We start from the raw sequence: 14,787 nt of genomic DNA on the forward strand, positions 1-14,787 counted from the left end.
AACAAAATCAGGGATCTGTCAGCAAGGACGTGCCCCGCACGGAGACCCCAGGAAATGCCCTACTCCATGAGAGTCTCGGCACTGGGCAGTGATTCAGGGAGGCAGCAGGTGGGGAGGGGTGCTGGAAAGAGGAGCCCACCAGCTGGTACAGAGACAAAGCCCTACCCGAGGCTCTTGCAAATACCGCTGGCCATTCATCTCCCCTCGCCAACACATCACCACGGCAACCCATCCGTGTGAGCGACTCCCCATCGAGTTTTAACCCAAATTATATTTTCCAGGCCTAAAATCAGAGTCACTGTGAGAAGGAGAACTCATTTTAGCAACTTTGAGATGCTCTGGATAGGAGGCAAAGATGAGACATGAATGGCAGAAGAGAAAAGTCGTATTAATACTTTACTCAGAACCCAAACCACAGGCATTTTCCATCTACAGGATTTTAAAAAAAAGAAGCAATATTAGAATTTGTTATTGGTGGTGTTTGTTTTCCAGGGAACGTTCTAGTTTCGCTATAATTCTATTTACCTCCAGTCTCACTCAGTCATCCTTGATGTTCAGGATAATGGCCTTTAGTCACCAAGGGAAGGGATAATTAAGATCAGCAAATGCTGTCTACTCTGGGAGAAATGCGGACGAACACACAGCTGAAAGATCTCCGGAACTAGTGAAACACGGGTATCTGAGCAGCCATCGGATACCAGAATCCAACCAAGCAGAACACCCGCCAGAAATCGCTTTATTCTAGTCAGGCGGTTCCCCTCTGATTGCTCTTAGAAATTCTTTATTGTCCATTTCTTGAGTACTACATTTTTCTTCTATAAGACCTGATAGTGTTAAGAAAAGTCTGGGAAATTGGTCACTTAGCTATGTTCACAAGGCCTAGACACAGCTATTTGAGCAGGGCTTCCGTCCTTTGGGTCCCTGTCCATTAAAACCATGCACGATGTGAATAAGGATCCCCAGGGACAGTCAGCTCTGGTGCTCTGCATGGGGGGGCTGGTGAATTCCCTGCCAGGGGACAATGGCTTTCATCTGTGGACTACTGGGCACTCCACACGCCATCATACTGAAGCCTATGGGAGGCTCTCTACAGTAGGGACTGTTGTCATCCCATCTTGCTGATGGGGAAACTGAGCCTTGAAGCTGTTAAGTGCCTTGCTTCTGGTCACACGAGGCTGCAGAACCAAGCTTCCAGAGCACATGCATCTCTAGAATTCACCCTCATTTCACTCAAACGCCTTCTGTGTGGAGAGGCATTAATGCCCCTGGTGATGGGCGAGCACCAGCATGTAGGGCGCCTTCCAAGGACAATAGCGAGAGCAAGTTTACGTGAGCATGTCATCTCATGAGGGCTCTGGAAAGACCCTCGCTAGGGTTCATCATTTTCATTAAAAAGGCTTGGTCGTAAGAGGAAGCCGAAATGCAGGACATGGCGTGAGTTCTAACGTCGACCACGAAACAGCCCAGGCTGACTTCATCTCACGGGCCGTGAGTCCGACCCTCTGCGCCAGTGGGCTCTTGCATACCCGGGAGCGCTCCAGTCCTGCCAAGAGGAGCCTCCCCAACGCGTCTTCTCAGAAAGACACCTGCTTTTCCCAGGAAGAAAGCAACTTCCCGACAGTGAAAATTGGCCCACGTGGGTTCCAGTAAGGCCACGGCTCTCCTGCCGGAGCGTGTCTCTGGCTCTGTGGGGGAAGCCAGGGGCATTTCGTCAGCGAATCCCACTCGGCAGTGAGGCACCTGGCTGTGGCCACGTGGGCATTTCCAGAGTAGGGGCGCACACCGCTCTTTGAAGGCTCGGGCCTGACTTCCTCTGTGGATGCAGACCCCCTGCAGAGCGCAGAGGAAGAAGACCCCCTGGATCCCTGCCGTCTGAGCCGCCCTTGGGCGGTGCCTGGGCTCAAAGCACCGCACATTTCCACGCACCCTGTGCGGACACACAGACGAGGCCGGAGCCACTGTGTCCGGTGTCCATGCAGCCAAACCACGCAGCTTCCCGCCAGCCCTGGTGTGAGCATTGCTAAAGAGATTCCCAATCCACAGGCCACGGCCACGGCCACGGTATCTGGCCAGGAAGCCACACTACAAGCCACCTCCAGAGACAGCCCACAGCCTTCCCCAACTGATACCAAGAAACTGGTCCACTCAGGTACCTCAGGGCAGAGGGAAGGAGGCCGGACAGGGCGGCTGGTGAGGGCTGGTGGGCACTGACAAGCCCCTGCACTGACCGGTTTGGCTTCACTGGCCCAACCAGACACTCACAAGACAGTCCACTTAGATCGAGAACCTCATGGAACATGTCCACTGCCGACAGCAACCGTTTCCGAGAACCAAACAAAACAGGAATCATGCAGGTTGGTTGGTTGGTTTTTAAGATTTCATCTATTCATTTGACAGAGACAGAGAGAGCACAGGCAGGGGGAGCAGCAGGGAGAGGGAGAAGCGGGGTCATCGCCGAGCAGGGAGCCCGATGCGGGACTGGAATCCAGGACCCTGAGATCATGACCTGAGCCGAAGGCAGCCGCTCAGCCGACTGAGCCCCCAGGCACCTGCGAGTTTGCTTTTCTAACCGGGGTGAATAACATTATCGTGTCCCCACCTTTAAAATGCCATCTGTGTGCCTTTAGTGGGGATTCAAATCAGAAGAGGAAAAATGACGTTAAAAGCCAGGATTTTGTGTCTTTTGTGTTTCACACAGGCAAACCTGTGGCAAAGCGGGCTTACATTTCTAAATTGAGTGCTGAGGACTCCAAGAAAAATCCACAAATCATTGCCACCACCACCAACACTGCCGCGATGAGGATTCCCAGAGCACAAACCGGCCCTCGCCTTAATTCAGGGATGTGCCAAGTAAACACAGACCAGTATCTCGTTTTCCGCAGGGAGGGAGTGAGCTGGGGCTGCAGGGGAAGGGGCAGCGCTGAGGAGGGGACAACAGGGAGAACACGGTCCTGGTTGCTGAAGCCCTGGTTTAACTTCCAGGGAAAGATCAGGCTGAAGCTAGAGCCGGGGAAGGGATTCCCCCATCGATTGTGAAGGGTATTTAAAGACAAGGAGGTGAGTCACATGGCATGTCAGGTCATTGCCCCCCTTCTTACAGCCCTCCATCCGTGCTGTTTGCTGCGTAGGTCTGCAGGGCTTGCTAGCCCATACCTGGCCTCTGGGCTCAGACATCTGACGTGCCAGTGGACTATGGTAGAAGTGCCAACCGTCAGTTCCGAGCCTGTGCCCCCGAGTTGTCATCTATGTCTACTTGCCCTGGAGCCCCAATCCCTTGCTGGAGAAAAACAGGTCCCGAGCAGCCCGTGGGTCAGAGGAGGAGGAGTCCCGTCTGGCACGAATGTGGACCTGCCCTACCCCTTTGAGCCGCCTGCTGACCCCCTGCCGACTGGCAGGCTTGTGAGAGGAATGAGACGAATGCTATTGAGATTCTGTGGTTGTTTGTTACCCAGCGATAGCTGACTGACACAGTATGGAGACAAGTGTGTGACGGGGGTGAGGAATGGGAAGCCAGGTTATAAAAGCGAATTGGTTTATGCACTTATCTCACACTGCCGCATCTGCGCCCCATAAGCTTGGACATTTCATTTCATCAGTCGCATTTGGAAAAGAACTCCTGTGAAATGTATGTCCAAATCAATTAAGAATGGAGAACCTCGAGGCTGGGGGTGGATGCCAGATGCTGGGGTTTTTTGTTACTTGTCTGTTTTTCAGGTCCAGTAGCCTAACGCACAGCACAGGGAAGATGGGCATTGAAAGACCCCCAGATGCTTTTATTTCCTTTAAATAAATGGGTTGGGCCTGTGTTGGCCTCCACAGCAATGCCACTGACTCATGCTGGCATCTGGGAACCATGCTTAGACCCGGCCCCTCTTCAGAGACACGGCAGGGTGAACGCCTCTCGTTTCCCTGGCCCGTGGGAAGGTGGCGTTCCCCGCTGCACGGCTCTGGGTGGTGACAAACCACCGGTTCTGGCCCACGGACAGTGAGCACAAGTGTGAGTACAGCTCCGGGTCTGGGCCTGTGCTCTGATCAGGACCCACCGAGCTCCAAGCCCAGGCAGCCCTGGGGCTGCCATGTGCCGAGTGGCATACACACAGGGCTTGGGGGTCATTTGTTACCTCCACCCCCCAAGACGTGTGGATTTCACCTGCCACGTGAGAAAAGATGAGAACCACATTTTTGAGGGGAAAAAAAAAGCACAAAACCCCACAAAGGAACAAATCGCCTGCCTCAGGCCTCCCTGGGTTATGGAGCTGGCTGGTGAACCCGTGGGTCTGATCTCGGGCCTGCCCAGTTGAAGGGACCCCCAGGGAAGCAGACCCCACAGGCCCAGAGCCAGGCACCCCATCCAGGCAAAGAGAAAACATAAGGAAGGGCCACAAGTAGTCTATTGCTAGGGCTTCTGGGCAGGTGACCTGCGCCCCAAGGTGGCTATGACCCCGGTTCCTGGGACACAGGCTGGCAGGTGGGGCGGGGGGCTCGGGGGCGGGCCCCACCTGTGCTCCGTGAGCGCGCTGTGTTGCTGTCTGGGAATTCTTCCCGATTTGTGAACACGCCCTGCATCTCCATTTCACACTGGGCCTCAAAAATGATACAGCGGGTCCAGTCATGGGGACCAAGTGACCCATAGCTGACTGCCAGCTCAGAGCAGCAGTCGAAGCAGAAAGCCAGCCCTCTGAACGAGGCCAGGCTGCACACCGGGGCTTGGGAGAAGGGCACCGGGGCCAGGTGAGGCAGGAGTCAGACCCAAGAGCTGGCTGGGGGCCCTGCAGCCCAGGGTGCCAGCCAGGCCGCTGGGAGAGACGGCCTCCTGCTACCTCACACTGAATACTTGTGACCTCCCTACACACAAGTGCTCTCACCCACAGTTCTTCTCTTTTTTTTTAAAGATTCATTTATTTATTTTAGAGAAGGAGAGTGCCAGCGGGGGGAGGGACAGAGGCAGAGGGAGAGGGAGAAACTCAAGCAGACTCGGCACTGAGCGTGGAGCCCCACACGGGTCTCGATCCCAGGACCCTGAGATCATGACCTGAGCTGAAACCAAGAGTCGGACGCTTCACCGACTGAGTCCCGCAGGCGTGGCTCAGCCACAGTTCTGTCTGGGGCCCCGAGTCCCGTGGCCGGGAAGCAGTCAGGACTCAAACTGTAGGGCCGCACACGCTGTAGACGCCCTTCACGCCGGGGAAACCAGGGAGGTAAGCTGACCTCCCTGTGTGCAGACTGACAGCAGGCAGAGCGGGGGCTGAGCCTGTCCAAGAGCTGGGACAGGAAGACCCACGTGCAGGGGGTGCGGGGGGAGGCGAGGAAGAGGCAGGGCCCCTGGACAGGGAGCTCCGGCCACCCGCCGCCCTCAGTATTTCCAAGCAGGAAGGCCTGACAGAGACAGTGAGGTCTCTGGTGTCGGCGGAGAAGGCGGCCACGCAGCGTGAAGCTGTGTCACCGCATGGGGGGCAGCTCTTCTCCTAGAAGGTCGCCTACGGGTCACCCTTCTTCGGGGACACAGTCAGGACCGAGGGGACCTTTACCATCGCCCGATTCTGAATGAACTTGTTAAAGCATTTTTAGTGTAATGAAAACATTAGATCAATTCCTTGCAGTGATCGTTGTCATTAAATCGATAGCCTGCGTCGGCCATCAAGCTGACGGCTGACGCCCACGCGAAGGTCTGCTCACAATGCGGGAGACCGCCCCGTGCCCTCCACAGAGCCATCGGGCTGCAGGCAGGGAAAGATAAAAATCTGCTCTGTCCGTCGTTCCGAGGCCCCCGAGAGGGGGAGAGAGGTGACCCTCTCCGTGTCGCAGGCATCCCGAGAACAACAGGACGACGATGCAGGTGCTCCCTTAAGAAATGCAATTTGCACAGACGACTCGTGCGGTGGGACCAGGGCAGCGTTTTCACTGTGTCTGTGGTGCTCACACCCAGCAGGATTCTCCCCACTCGCTCCATCTTTGTCTCTTCTCAGTGAAAGTAGGGACAGAAGTAAATCCTGGGACAGGAGCCCAGAGTGGGTGCCGGGGATAAGCGCCAGCCTTTGCGGGGCCCTGCTCCCCCAGGACGGCCCCCCCCGCCGGCAGCAGCTAACACGCCCACCGAGAAGGATGTGGGTTTCAGGAACGCTCGGACGGGGTCCAGCTGGTGTTTTCAGCTTTCTAAGAGGGTGTGTGTTACTAAGAGAGAGGGGAGCTGGTCTAGGATGACAAGAACAAGTTGTTCAGGACGCCAACGTATCCGGGAGGGTTGAGACCGTACATATCCATCCTTGCACGCAGAGGCCACCTCCCCAAGTGCACACACCCTCGGGCAGAACCTGGGATGGGAACAGGTTCACCATGGGATATTGTTGGGGCAGAAGCACGGAACACCCTGGGGCCGGAGCGCAGCAGGATGGATGTCTGTAGGTGAGTCTGGGACCCTGGGAGCTCTGGGCCCATAGTGATGGGCCGACGAGGGTGTGAAGGTCTGGGGTCCCAGTCCGAATGGGAAAGGGTCCATCTGGAGAAGTAGAATGAGCTGGAAAGTTTGAACCATCGGCAAGACATAAGCTAATTGACAATCACTTGCAGAGGAAAGCTGGACAATGCAAATGAATCCCCTGAAAGAGTTCTAGGCACACAGAGAATTCAGCAAGGTGACACAGGCGGGGAACCGAGTGCAGACGTCCGTGTAGACACGGGAGGGTGGGACGTCTCGGTGGAATACCAGTGGGGGTTGTGCATATGACCACGAACTCAAGGAAAATGGCCGTGTGGAGAGGGACTTTGGAGCCGCTGGCGTGGCATGACGAGCGATGCCAGGCCGTGGCCGAGATCACCAAAATCGAGTACGGGGATGGATTCACCTAATGGAAAAAGTTCTTCCGGGACCATGGGCAGAGCACACGGGCTCTTCCTCCTCTGGGAAAGTACCCTTCTCTACAGACCCCGGCTGTGCGGGACCAGGGCAGCATCCTGCCTGCACTCGGCAGGGAAGGAAGGGGCTTCCCTGGAAAGGAAGGAACTCAGGATTACTTTCCTACCATCTCAGCAGGGGCTTACCCCTTGCCAGTGCTGGAGAAAGGGTGGGGAGCTGTGGGACTGACAACCTCAGAAGGGCACGGAGACCTTCCTAGCAGAGTCAGCTCGACACGGGCCGACCGTGGTTCCGCTGCCCCAGGCTGCCCCAGACAGAGGCCACCAGCGCCACCAGCCCTCCACCCCCCATGGAGCCAGTTGGGTGTCATGTGCCTTTTATCCTCGGTGGCCAAGCAACAGGCGCTGGCAGCCTAATCACATGAGGAGGATGGGACACTCTGGGTCAGGCTGCCCAAGCGCACGGATGGTGGACCGGCATGCAGGGCTTGAAGCACCACAGCCTCATCGTAAGTACCAAATATTTACAAGACACGCTCATGTCTCGTGCTGCTATGTTGCAATAAAGTTGCCATCAGCCAGTTTTACAGCAATGCCCGCAGGCTTCAACCGCTCTGGGGGCTGTCTGGTCCACGAAGGCGTCACATCTCCAAAGTGGCTTCCACGTCCCGAGGGCCAGGCACCATGAGGGGGAGTCTCTCCCCAGGGTGTCTACTGAGACAGTGAACCAGGAAGCTCACGGTGGGCAAGTCTGAGCCCCCAACACTTGGACATGGGCAGGGGAGGGAACGCCCAGAGCAGAGTGGAAAAGGAGCAGCCAGGGTGTTAGCAAGAAAACCAGGAGAGTGTGACAGCAAAGACACGGAGAGCGCAGAGCCTCGGCCCACCAGCCCAGCTGAGAGGAGAAAGGTCCCCCGGATCTGGGATCTGTCAACGTGGAAGCCGCCGTGGGGGGAGGGGCATGGATCCCTGCCCCCTGCGGATTCAGTCCTCTCATCTGCTGCTACCCAGCTCGTCTGTGCACCTCCTTTTGTCTACAGAGCCACAGTTTCTATCTCTATGGTACCAGCGGTGCCCAGACGGCCCACTGTCTGCTGGCCGCCTGAACATGAAGTGATGCAAGAGAGCTTAGTGCCTGAGAAGGGCCAGCAGAGCCAGCCCACCAGGACAGGACCCCAGGCTCCCCTCTCCCAGCTCAACGGCCTCGGGCAAAAAAACCTTGGGCTCTGCTTCAGTTTCCTCATCTGTCAAATGAGGGTAATAATTCCATCTGCCAGTGTTCTGCTGAGTCCCCCCCGTCACACAAAGGAGTAAGGTCAGAGAGCAGAGGACGCCTCAGTGTGGGCGGCGGGGGCGCAATCCTTGGAGAACCCGGGACACTGTAGAGAACAGGGCCAACTACAGCCCTTGACCAAATCCAGCCTGCGCCCGATTTTATAAATAAAGCTTTATTGGGGGGCACCTGGGTGGCTCAGTTGGTGAAGCGTCCGACTCTTGGTTTCGGTTCAGGTCATGATCTCAGGGTTATGGGATCATTGGGTAGAGACAGAGTCGGGCTCCGTACTCATCGTGGAGACTGCTTGTCCCTCTCCCTCCGTCCCTCCCCCTGCACTCTCTCCCTCCCTCTCTCAAATAAATAGAATCTTAAAAAAAAAAAAAAAAGCTTTATTCAAACACAGTCGTGCCCCTTGTTTGCATGCTTTCTTTGTTGCAGGTGCAGGTGCAGGTGCCGGGGAGGCCCCAACAGGAAACCACCGATGGATCGGCCGCACCGCCGGCTCACGGGGCCGTGACAGGTCTGAGGAAGGCAAACCGTGCCGAACTTTGCCGGCTTGATGTCCGTGCTGGACACAGAAATTAGACAGAATTTCGGTTCTCGATCCTACTGGCCTCTCCCACAGAGCCTGCCAAGAACAGCCGACGACCACAGAGGGTCTCAGAGGGAAGCCATCCCAGGGATCAGGGAGAGGAACCGCGTCCAGGGCAGTCTGCTCTGCCAACGACACTCTCGGCAAAAAGGACAAGGGTTGGGGGAAAGTGGCAGAGAATGCCGATTTCGTGCATTTTATTGCTAATATTACTCCTAGAATGAGGGCAGGTGCTTCCTTTGCCCCGCTGGGAAAGTTTTCTGTATTCTACTTCCTTCTATGGCAGAACTAGGAGAGTTGCTTCGGGGCACAGAGCAGCCACGTTGCATCAACTGTCAGTGTTCAGGGCCATTTGTGCAAGAGAGACGGGGTTCAACCGAATGGAAGGGGACGTCCCCTCCCAGGTTTCCCTCAATGAGTTTGCTTCAAATGCAAGGATAACCAGAAAGAGATTTTCAAAGAGCAAAACAGAGTGAGAGAGAGAGAAAAGAGACAAAGCCATGGGGGCAGGATTTCCCGAGTGGGGCTGGGGTTGGCCTGGGGGAGCCGGGGAACCCCCACAGAGAGCCACATTCAGCCCCTCCTTGGTGCCTCAGTTTCTCTCTGGCTCCCACAGTGACGCCCAGGGCCTCGAGACAGACTTCTTCACCTCCACCCCCCTTCTCAGAGCTCCTGCTTCTGCAGCTACTTGGGGACCCCAAGCCCTGCATGGGTGGGTCCGAGGCACGTCAGTAAGTAAGGAATTGTGAGCACCCCAATATACGTCGATTCAAAGCTTTATACATAGGCTCGAAAACACCTTCGAAATATACTATGTATCATTTTAAGATAAAAGATCCATAAATAGAAGGTCTAATACTTCCTTCCTGGCCCCCCGGGCTCTTCACCTTCTCTCCAAGCATACGCCTCAGTCTGGAGACCCTGGACCGGCCAGGCAGCCCTGTTATCCACTGTCCACGGAGTGCTTCTGCGGACAACTTCACTGGAAACGAGGGATCTACTGCTAAGAAGAATTTTGGACGGGTCCAAACACCTTTCTTTTGTCAGAGCTCACTCATCCCGTGCCTCCTCCTCTCCGAGCATGGCTCTGTCCTGGATCATCTGGCAAACTATCTTTGTCTCTCGTCGAGACACGGGACACGGGACATGGGACACGGTACACGGCTCCTCCCAGGCTCAGTTACATGTTTGCATTTTAGCAGGAAGTGATGTTAGGCATTGGGTCCAGACGAAGGACGATACAGGGGTGACTGCTGGTTGTGTGTGGGGTGGGGAGGGGACCATGTCTGAGGCCACGTGGAAAAGGCGAGATGATGGGCGCTCTGAGCAGAGTGCCCATCGTGCACACCTGCACCCTGTTCCTCCCCCAGCACTCACTCCTCGGTCCCCAGCTCACATCCTCTCTCCAGCCTTGCTCACACCGGCTTGGGGGCCCCCAGCCCCGCCCTGCCTCCCACGTCCCCAGTCCTGGCCACACAGGGCACTGGCAGGACTCCCCTGCACCCCGGTCCCAGAGCCCAGCCAGGGAAGCCAGCACAGGTCAGAGTAGAGCTTGGATAGGCAGGAGCGGCCTGCCTCCACTCAGAGACCCAGGGGCCCCGCGATGGGGCCACGGAGCATGCATCAACTGCAGAGCTAGACTCAGCTATGAATCCAGAGCCAACCGGAAGCATCCAGGCTTCTGTCCCAGCACTGGAGACCTCTCTGTGACAGGGGCCCCGTCCCCACCATGAAGGGCAATCACAGGACTGCCATTCTCTGTTCCGTCCCCTGCTTCTCACCCGAGCACCTCGAGAGACGGGAAGAATGCCCCTGCTGCCTTTTGTCCTCCTAACGACGAGGAAACCTAAACCCACCTATGCTTCTAGAATCCAGGGGCCAATGTTATGGCGAGAAAACCGGCAAGGGCATTTGCTGAAATAAGTTGTAAGAGATGTCACCCAAGTGCTCCAGGGTGGGTGTGCCAGCCTGACCCCCACAGCTGGCCTTGCACCCCCAAGTCCACCCTGAAAGGGAGGCTAGCAGGTGAAGGGACTGGCCAAACCACAGAGCCATGGCAGGCAGAGGAGGCCCAGCCGGCTCCAAAGCAGGACCCACGCCTGGGCCTCATTAGAGCCCTGGACGGCTGCTCGGTTGGGCGCCCCGGCGCAGAGGAGAGGCCGTCCAGCAGCCACACTCACCTCCGCAGAGCACGTCGGGGTCCTGAGCACCCAGGGCCCGCGCCGGCCACGCTGGCAGGGCCAACAAGACCACGAGCAGCAGCACTGACCCCATGCTTCACAGCCACACTCCTCCGAAGCTGGCCCGCTGCTGGGCGCCCCCAGGGAGTGGGAGGTGTCATCCTGTCACCTGGAGACCAGTGCCCGCCCTGCAAGTGCCATACCTGCACCTGTGACCAGACCCTGGCAGCTGGCCTCGGCTCAGCTTGTCACCCCCTACTTGGCCGCATCCCTGCCCAACCCCCAACCCCATCCCAGGTCCCCGAGCTCCATCCTGGTCTGTGGTCCCACCCTCAGTCCTCACGCCCACCCTGGCTCCCCTCACCCGGAGCTGCTGCATCAGTGGGTTCAGCTCCCCGGAGCAGACAGCCCCTGGGTGCCGCCGCAGGCTCTGGTGTCCATGCTGCGGAGTGCAGGTGCTCCCCTGCGGGAGAAGGTGTGCGTTCTGCCGGTCACTTGGCACCGCTGGGCCTTGTTCTCAGCACTGCTGCAGACGCAGTGGGGAGGGGGGCTCCTCTCCAGGCTCCTGTGGGGGTCCTTGCCCTGGTCCCCCCACCCATTCCCCAGTGTCCCCTGCACCCGTCTGTAGGTCCCGTTCCTTCCCACCCTATGCCCACCCACCCCAGAGCCAGGTACGGGAAAGGGTGATGCAGGAGCACCACATTTACATTTTAACCGGACGCTGCTTTGATAAAGCAGCAGGGCATCTTTATCCAAATGAGTCTCGGGAAATCGCGCCAGGAAAGCAGCGAGTACCACCTCCCCCATTCCTGGGTCCCACCCACACATTCCTCGCTCTCCAGGGCCAGGCTTGCCGTCCAGCTGCAGGCTGTAGGGGCGGGGTTTAGATGGAGAAAAGGGTAAGTATTTTTGAGTGAATAAATTTCCCCCAATTTAGCTGATCTCCGTTTTCTGGGAGAGCACAGCAGGTTCAACTCTGTCTAGTCTGGTCGTGAAGGCTCGTCCCCTCGCTACTAAAACAACGCTAGCTCACAGAAGATGCAAGTGGGGGTGTGTTTGGGGGATGTGGGGGGAGAAATGAAAGAAAGAAAGGGGGATAAAAGAAAGAAAGAGGAAAGGAGGGAGGGAAGAAGGGAGGGAAGAAAGGAGGGAAGGCTGTCTCAGGATCACTTGTAGCTCCTGCCCCAGCCCCAATAGGCTGTTTTTCTAGGTGCCTTGGTACCATTTAGTGGAGAAGAGCATTTGGAAGCCAAGTTTGGGGGACTCACTGTTTCCTGCTACCGGAATGTCACTGTTTCCAGTCTCTTTCAGTGGAAGAGGAGGAAATGTCTGTATGGGTCCACAGGCTCAGACACACTCACCCCCCAACACACATCTCGATGCCCAAGCAGACACGATACCTCCAAGCCCAATCCAGCACACCTCGGACTCTTCCTAACCTCCCTTTCTGACACTACTAAGTCCCTTCTCCAGCAGCACGAAAGCTGGCCCCCGTTTTCTCCAGGGTTTCTTTGCTCATTTCCCCTGCTATGCCCCCTAAGCCTCCGCAGTTAGCCATTTGCTCCCGTGCACCAGCTTGCGTGCTGGGTGCGAGGACGTTATTTCCCATCAGGGCAGCAGGGCACCCGGCTAAAAGGCTCCGGTGCCAGCCCCCTGGCGATCAGGGATGGCCACTAGACGAACTTCTGGGTGCTGAGTTGTAAGCAGAAGGAGCTGGGCGGGACGCCGGAAAAACTCATTAAAAGTGGGAATGATGTGGGCGCCTGGGTGGCTCAGTCGGTTAAGCATCTGCCTTCGGCTCGGGTTGTGATCCTGAGGTCCTGGGATGGAGCCCCACATCGGACTCCCTATTCACTGGGGAGTGTGCGTCTCCCTCTCCCTCTGCCCCTCCCCATTCCCCACCTCCCCCCTGCTCATGAGCCCGTCCCTTCTCTCTCTCTGTCTCTCGTGCTCTCTTTCAAATAAATAAATAAAATCTTTAAAAAAAAACAAGTGGGAATGATGTGATGTGAAGTGGGGTATCGGAGCGAATGGTCAAGAAAGAATTCTTAAGACGTCTTCAGTACAAAAAGCATGGTTTTATTAAAGCACGGGGACAGGAGCCATGCGCTGAAAGAGCTGCACTGGGGTCGCAAGGAGTGGCCCATTATACACTTTCAAGTTGGGAGGGGGTCAGGGAGAGCATAAGTCTCTAAGGAATTTGGAGGCAAGGTTTCCAGGACCTCGAGGGGCTAGCTGCTGTTAGGAAAGGGCCACTTACTACTGTCTAGGAAAACCACAGTCATGAGACCCTTCAGATGTGTACTGGTGGGCCATGTGCTTGGAGAATGCCACCAACACATATTTTGGGGGGGAGGTAGAGATAAAGGAAATTTCCAAAAAGACTTTTACAGGATCCTGGAGGTCAGGCTAATGTCAAGCTAAGGCTGCCTTTCGCCTCCAGCAAAGTATTCATGTTGAGGTGGCCGAGCTCCTCGAGGAAGGTCACCCTGCCTATCCCAGGGACTTGTCAATGGGCTGCAAGTTGTAAGGAGAGTTAATTTTTTCTACGTTTCTTTTGCTTTATTCTCCACATCAGGAAGGCAGCTGCAATGGGTCCTTCTTGCCTCTCCTTTGCGCTTTCCGCTTCCTCCTTGGAATGTGGATCTGATGGCTGGAACTCCCGCAGGCATCCCAGACCCTGAGGCAGCCTTGAGGCTGGAAAGCTGAGAGCAGACGCAGAGCGAGAACCTAGGAGCCTGGACCGTGAGGCCTATGTGCCGCTTCCACACCAGCCCCGTGACTGTCAACTTCTGGCCTTCTTTTCATCTAGGGAAAAAGTAAATTCCTCCAGGTTTAAGCCATTGTTATTGTTGGCATTATGTTGCCAGAAGCTGAATGAAATTCCTAACAGAGGAGAGCAGAGAGGTGATTGTTTCCCCTCCCGTTAGACAGTCTACTTAGTCTGCAGTGCAGACGTGTCAGCCCCAGCGAACCCCAGCCTCCTGGACCAGCAGGTCACCCCATTCCAGAGGAACCAGTCAGTAAGCTGGGCTGGGCCAGTGCAGTTGTTGGAGGCGAGACCCAAGGACCTTGCTGAAGAGCCAGGAGGAAGAGGAAAATGGAGCATGGGGTCGTGTCCCATGTAACCCCAGAGACAGCAAAGGAGCCAGAGGGGGGTGAGTGAGAGCCTTCTAGACCCCATGCGGTCTGGCTTGCCTTCCTCAGCTCTGGGGGTCTCTGGACCCTTAATAAGCACCCAGTTTCCTTCTATCTGCAGGGCCACCATCCACCGATTACACAGTCTAGAAACCTGGAAGTCTTCCCTAGCAACCCCTTTCCTTAGGCCCCATACCTAATTCGGGACCAATCCTGTCGATTTTGTTTCCTAAATATTTCTGGAATGGGTCAGCTTCTCTCCATGTCTGCCACCTCCACCTGCCCCACCAGCAGCCACAGCAGGTGCTGACCAGGACACCCTCAGCCCACCCGCTCTACTCCCCATGCCGCCAGAGCAAGCTTTTCACAAACAGGCCTTAGGACAGGAGGAAGGTGGGCTTTCCAAAAAAGGGGGCTGTTCAAGAAGTGGTCTCGGAGTATACCTTACCCCAGGCAAACTCCAGATGGACTGAGAAACAAAACCATAAAAATACTAGACTACGTTATGGGACAGTATTTTTAATATAATTGCAGAATGGGACAGGGCTTTTTAACCAGTACCAAAACAGAAAAAAAATCCATAACACAGAAGAAGGAGAACACTCCTGTAATCGTTTCTCTTTAAGTAATCTCTACGTCCAATGTGGGGCTCGAACTCATGACCCCAAGATCGAGAGCCGCACGCTCTACAGACTGAGCCAGGCAGGTGTCCCTCCTCCTATAATGGTTTAAAAAATAAAATGAAACCG

At 56.0% G+C, this 14,787-nt stretch overlaps 1 protein-coding gene across 2 annotated transcripts in view; it reads right to left on the reverse strand.

Moving 5' to 3' along the window:
- Positions 1-14,787, reverse strand: part of CNPY1 (canopy FGF signaling regulator 1) — an 88,374-nt gene that overhangs the window by 44,209 nt on the left and 29,378 nt on the right. Inside the window, exon 5 of one of the 2 annotated variants that reach the window (XR_008956449.1) lies at positions 12,959-13,708. The exons of the other annotated variant lie outside the window; for it this stretch is intronic. The gene's annotated coding sequence lies outside the window, so the exon portion shown is untranslated. Of the gene's footprint in view, positions 1-12,958; positions 13,709-14,787 lie in introns of those variants that run through there. 2 annotated transcript variants of the gene reach the window in all.

Source organism: Ursus arctos, unplaced genomic scaffold (assembly GCF_023065955.2).
Source record: "Ursus arctos isolate Adak ecotype North America unplaced genomic scaffold, UrsArc2.0 scaffold_3, whole genome shotgun sequence".
In the NCBI taxonomy this organism is placed as follows: Eukaryota; Metazoa; Chordata; class Mammalia; order Carnivora; family Ursidae; genus Ursus; species Ursus arctos.